At 36.9% G+C, this 5,847-nt stretch overlaps 1 non-coding gene across 1 annotated transcript; it reads right to left on the bottom strand.

Moving 5' to 3' along the window:
* Positions 1-5,231: 5,231 nt before the first annotated feature.
* LOC139030484 (U6 spliceosomal RNA) lies at positions 5,232-5,338 on the bottom strand. The gene has a single exon (XR_011482849.1). It is a non-coding gene; the product is annotated as a U6 spliceosomal RNA (small nuclear RNA).
* Between the last annotated feature and the right edge of the window lie 509 nt (positions 5,339-5,847).

Here is a 5,847-nt window from a genome sequence, read left to right as displayed (position 1 = left end):
GTGATTCAGTGTTTCTGTACATTTCAAAATACATGATAAGTACAGTTGTTACTGTCATGATACAAAGAGGTTACATTATTATTGATCATTTCCCACACTGTACATCTTATATCTGTGACTCACTTCAGTTTTGCAACTGGAAGTTGATACCTTGCAATCTCCCTCATTTATTTCTCTCCTTTTCCTACCCCCTCCTGTCTGGCAACCACCTGTTTGTTCTCTGTATCTGTCACTCTTATTTCTGTTTTGTTTGTTAATTTGCTTTTTAGATTTCACACTTTATGTCTCACTATTATTACCCAATTTCCTTTTCATTGTTTTGATTTGTTCGAGAAAACTGGTTCACTTTTTTTTCAAGTAGAAAGACCCCATTTTAAATTCAAGAATGTTTTCTTTCGGTGTCCTTTAGATTGTTTACCTTCCACATTTCCTGTAAGTTAGTAGTACAATCTAGAGAATGCTTATTCACACTGGGTTTTTGAGTGGATGAGAATGCTCCACCAGTGATGCTGTGTGCTTCCTGCTCTGTTTGAACACAAGCATCTAAGTCTGGTTGGTGGTTCTTTCAGTGATGCCAAGATGACTTCATTGGTTCAGGTTGTTGTGGGCTCATTCACCTGCTCTCAAATTACCCGTTAACATTTTACCTGATGGCTTTAATATTTATGACGATCATTGTCTGTATCCATTATTTATTTCATTATGGGTTTTGAAACAGTGGTTACCTAGGTCTGTAATTCCTTGTGCATTTTAAAGAACAGTCTCTTAACAAGTATTTGAAATACAGTTAGCACAGAAAGACAAATCTTTGATTTTTTTTTTTTTAAATCAGCTTTTGGAGTGAGTTGGGGCTCCAGCAACTTCCAAAAATGACCAATGCTCTTTAAAAATTTTACCAACATAATTTCACAGATCTTTAATATTACTCTGGAGGCATGGGTTTTAGAAATGTATTTGATGGGCTTCAATACATTCATTCTTTTCCTTGCTCAAAATGTTCTGGCTTTTGGTCAGTGAGAGCTCCTTCACATTGGCCCCTGTGATCTTTCTAGTCTTTGGTAGCCTCTGGACTTTCTGGCCTGACAAGGTATCTCTGGCTTATTTTCTAGGTTTCCAAGATTTGGAGTAAGAAAGGAGCCCTGGTTCTTTGTCATGGCAGATGGACCATAGCGGCCAGGGTGATGTCTAGGTTCATTGCTACTGGGATGTTATTGGTTCTTGGCTTTTCCAATACACAGAGCAGGGAGACTTTTTTTTTTTGAAGGAAAAAATAAGGTGTTTATACTGATATTTCTAACTTCTTTTAAAAACCTTCTTAAAGTTAGGATCGGTTGCAGATATATAAAGCAAGATGCTGAGTTTACACAGAGATAATAAGAGTAGGCCCAGAAAAGGAAGAGACAGAGGCTTAAGAATTTATTGTTTTAGAAGTGGGGCCCTCAGGAACTGAAAGTACCCATATAAGGACCATGATGAAACCAACTGCAGCCTCCAAGGTGATACACTCATCCTTATGTCAGTGTCTTTCCAGTCCTGCTGGTAATCTAAAGGCTATTTTCTAGGAGATTTCTCCAAAAGGGCTCATCTGATTTCTTATAGAAGGGTAAGTGTTTGTAGCCTTTACACTTGAGATTCAGGTCAGCTGCCTATTAAATCTTGAAATCACTTTTCTTTCTTCTGCATTCTTAAGCTATTACTCCATTATTTTTTAAATTAAAAAAAATTTAAATGTAATTTTTTATCAAAGTATAGTTTGATAAAAGTGTGATTTATAGTGTTGTGTTAGTTTCAGGGGTACAGCAAAGTGATTTATACGTGTATCTACCTGCCTATGTATCTATCATCTACATATTGTCTTTCAGATTCTTTGCCCTTATTGGTTATTGCAAAGTATTAAGTATAGTTCCCTGTGCTATACGGTAAAGTCCTTGTTGGCCATCTGTTTTATACATAGTCATGTGTATCTGTTACTCCATTATTTACTAGCATAAAAATTAACACTAAAAATGCACTTTTTGCCTGATTTTCCCTCTAATGAGGCCCTTGGTTTGTTGCCTGTGGGTCCAAAGACTTTGCTTTAAAGTCCAGTTAGCATTTCAGAGTGTGTCATTCTTGATTGTTGTCCCCAGGTAATCATCGTTCCCTTTCACATAAATAATTGGGGGTGGGGGTAGTAAATTTTCTGAGTTTCAGTATTTGCTTTGTTTTGTTGGATTTCCTTTTTAGCAACTTTGTATACATGTTGGCTCTTCTTGTCTATCTACTATCTGCTCCTCCCTCCAAATACATTTTATCCCTTTGCTTTCTTTTGATTGTAAATTTTCTTTGTTTTTACCTCGTACCTCTCACAAAGAACTGTTTCCTCCATTTCCTCTTGCATGAATTGTAATGGCTTCATATCTGAAGTGATTTTTTTTCTTTTATTTCTAATTCTTTCCTTTGTTCTCCTCCCATATCTGACTTTTTCCGTCTTAACTTGGGATATTATGTAAATTTTAAAATATATGAAAATTCCTTTTAGTTTGTTTGAAGTAGCTATAGCTTTCATCTGCTTGGTGACTTGACCTTCTTTCAATCTGGAGGACGTTTTTGTGCTCCTCCTGATGTGTGTGTATGTGGCATTTGACACAGTTCTGTTTGTTGCTCATTTCTGTGAGATATTAGATTTACTGAATTTTGAGGAGGCCAGGGTGGGTCAGGTTAGCTTTTCTAGCGTCACAAGTCTAAACCTGCCTTTTAAATTTTTTTATCTTTGTCAGATGTTTACAAATCAAACTTAAATACGGCCTATTGTTTTCTGTCTCTTTCCCCTCTCCTACTTTATCAGTATCTTCCTTTATCCTTTACTTCCATGGATTTTGACTTGCAAAGTTTGGAACCTGTTGCCAACTGTCCTCAGGATGAGGCTTTTCCTGACAGGGGGCTTTCTGTATTAAGTGAGCTTGGATCCTCAGAGCTCTGGCCTCTTCCGATGCACACCTAATTGTCTGTGAGCACTCAAAATCTCAATTTTACTTTGTTGTGTCAAACTTTGCAGTAAATACCTATCAATTGTTTACTCACTGAGCCATCAGGAAAGCCAAAGAATCTGCCTGCAATACTGGAGACCCAGGTTCCATCCCTGGGTCAGGAAGACCCCCCAGAGAAGGAAATGGCAACCCACTCCAGTATTCTTGCCTGGGAAATCCCACAGATGGAGGAGACTTAGGCTTCCTTTATTTTCGGGTCTAGCAGGCAGCGCACTAGTTTCCTCTCCTCCAGAGATGCTCGTAGCATTGTTATCCACATACCTTTCTATCTGTGTGCTACTTGTCACATAATTTTGTTGTAAATGTTTCTCTATATTTTTGGTTCTGCATTCCCAGCTGCTCTGTCCTTTTATCTGAGGGTATTTGAAGGGATTTTTAAAAAGATAACACTGCTGCCTCAGTATTGTCCACAATTCCTTCCGATTCATGTTTACTTGTTTCTTGTTTTTACTTCAATTTTGTATGTTACTAGTACTTTTGTGCTGAAATCTTGATTCATACTATTAATATAATGACTCTATTTTGACATATTTATAATACTTCAAAATAAAGATAAAATTACTGTACTCAATTTAAGATTTCTTTATATTTATTATTTATCTTAAAATAAGGTGCTACAGTTGTCTTGGTTTGCCTAGGATTTTCCTGCTTTTAGCATTGAAAATCTTGTGTGCCAAGAAACCCCTCAGTCCTGGGTAAGATCTAGATTGTTGGTTATTTTATGTATGTGACTAAAAATAGATGTCAAAATCTTGTTGAAAAGTTCGTTGGAAACCACCTGGTTTTGAGTGTGGTATGCCAATAGTTTGATAAACAGACTCACTCTTTTCAATATTTTAATTTTGTTTTTATTTTAAATAGAAACATTTAAATAGCTTAAAAATCAAATCTACAGAACAAGATACACTTTTTTTTAAAAAAAATCCTTATATTCAACTCTTTCATGCTATTCATGTCCAGGTGACCATCTTTATTGGTTTTTTAAATTTATTTTTCCATTATTTCTCTTTGAGAATGTAAACATATCTTTGTATATTTACATATTCCCACTTTATAAAATAGAAATTGATGTTATACTCTGTATTCTGCACTTGACACTATCTCTTTTTTTTTCACTTATTTTTATTAGTTGGAGGCTAATTGCTTTACAATATTGTAGTGGGTTTTGTCATACATTGACATGAATCAGCCATGGATTTACATGTATTCCCCATCCCGATCCCCCCTCCCACCTCCCTCTCTACCCACTCCCTCTGGGTCTTCCCAGTGCACCAGGCCCGAGCACTTGTCTCATGCATCCAACCTGGGCTGGTGATCTGTTTCACCATAGATAATATACATGCTTCGATGCTGTTCTCTCGAAACATCCCACCCTCGCCTTCTCCCACAGAGTCCAAAAGTCTGTTCTGTACATCTGTGTCTCTTTTTCTGTTTTGCATATAGGGTTATCATTAGCATCTTTCTAAATTCCATATATATGTGTTAGTATACTGTATTGGTCTTTATCTTTCTGGCTTACTTCACTCTGTATAATGGGCTCCAGTTTCATCCATCTCATTAGAACTGATTCAAATGAATTCCTTGTAATGGCTGAGTAATATTCCATGGTGTATATGTACCACAGCTTCCTTATCCATTCGTCTGCTGATGGGCATCTAGGTTGCTTCCATGTCTTGGCTATTATAAACAGTGCTGCGATGAACGTTGGGGTGCACGTGTCTCTTTCGGATCTGGTTTCCTCAGTGTGTATGCCCAGGAGTGGGATTGCTGGGTCATACGGCAGTTCTATTTCCAGTTTTTTAAGAAATCTCCACACTCTTTTCCATAGTGGCTGTACTAGTTTGCATTCCCACCAACAGTGTAAGAGGGTTCCCTTTTCTCCACACCCTCTCCAGCATTTATTGCTTGTAGACTTTTGGATGCAGCCATCCTGACTGGAGTGTAATGGTACCTCATTGTGGTTTTGATTTGCATTTCTCTGATAATGAGTGATGTTGAGCATCTTTTCATGTGTTTGTTAGCCATCTGTATGTCTTCTTTGGAGAAATGTCTGTTTAGTTCTTTGGCCCATTTTTTGATTGGGTGATTTATTTTTCTGGAATTGAGCTGCAGGAGTTGCTTGTATATTTTTGAGATTAATCCTTAGTCTGTTGCTTCATTTGCTATTATTTTCTCCCAATCTGAGGGCTGTCTTTTCACCTTGAAAATATGGAATGCTTCACGAATTTGCATGTCATCCTTGCACAGGGGCCATGCTAATCTTCTCTGTATCGTTCCAATTTTAGTATATGTGCTGCCAAAGCAAGCACTTGACATTATCTCTTATAAATACATGCTGGATTGTGTTTGGTAGTACAGTTATTTTCATAATATTGATTCTTCCTACCCAGGAACATGGAGTACCTCTCCATCTGTTTATGTCATCTTTAATTTCTTTTATCAGTGTCTTATAATTTTCTGTGTACAGTTCTTTTGTCTCCTTAGGTAAGTTTATTCCAAGATACTTAATTGTTTTTGTTGCAGTGGTGAATGGAATTGATTCCTTAATTTCTCTTTCTGATTTTTCATTGTTAGTATATAGACATGCAAGTGATTTTTGTATCCTGCAGCTTTGCTAAATTATTGCTGTAGCTGGGACTTCCAGAACTATGTTGAATAATATTGGTTAAAGTGGACACTCTTGTCTTATTCCTGATCTTAGGGGGAAAATGCTTTCAGTTTGCCTGTAGGCTTATCATATATGGCCTTTACTATGTTGAGATAGTTTCCTTCTATGCCCATTTTTTGAAGAGTTTTAATCATAAATGGGTGCTGAATT

The sequence above is a fragment of the Odocoileus virginianus genome, chromosome 22 (assembly GCF_023699985.2).
Source record: "Odocoileus virginianus isolate 20LAN1187 ecotype Illinois chromosome 22, Ovbor_1.2, whole genome shotgun sequence".
NCBI lineage: Eukaryota > Metazoa > Chordata > Mammalia > Artiodactyla > Cervidae > Odocoileus > Odocoileus virginianus.
The sequence above is the reverse complement of the archived record's forward strand: the minus strand, read 5'-3'. Positions and strand labels throughout refer to the sequence as shown.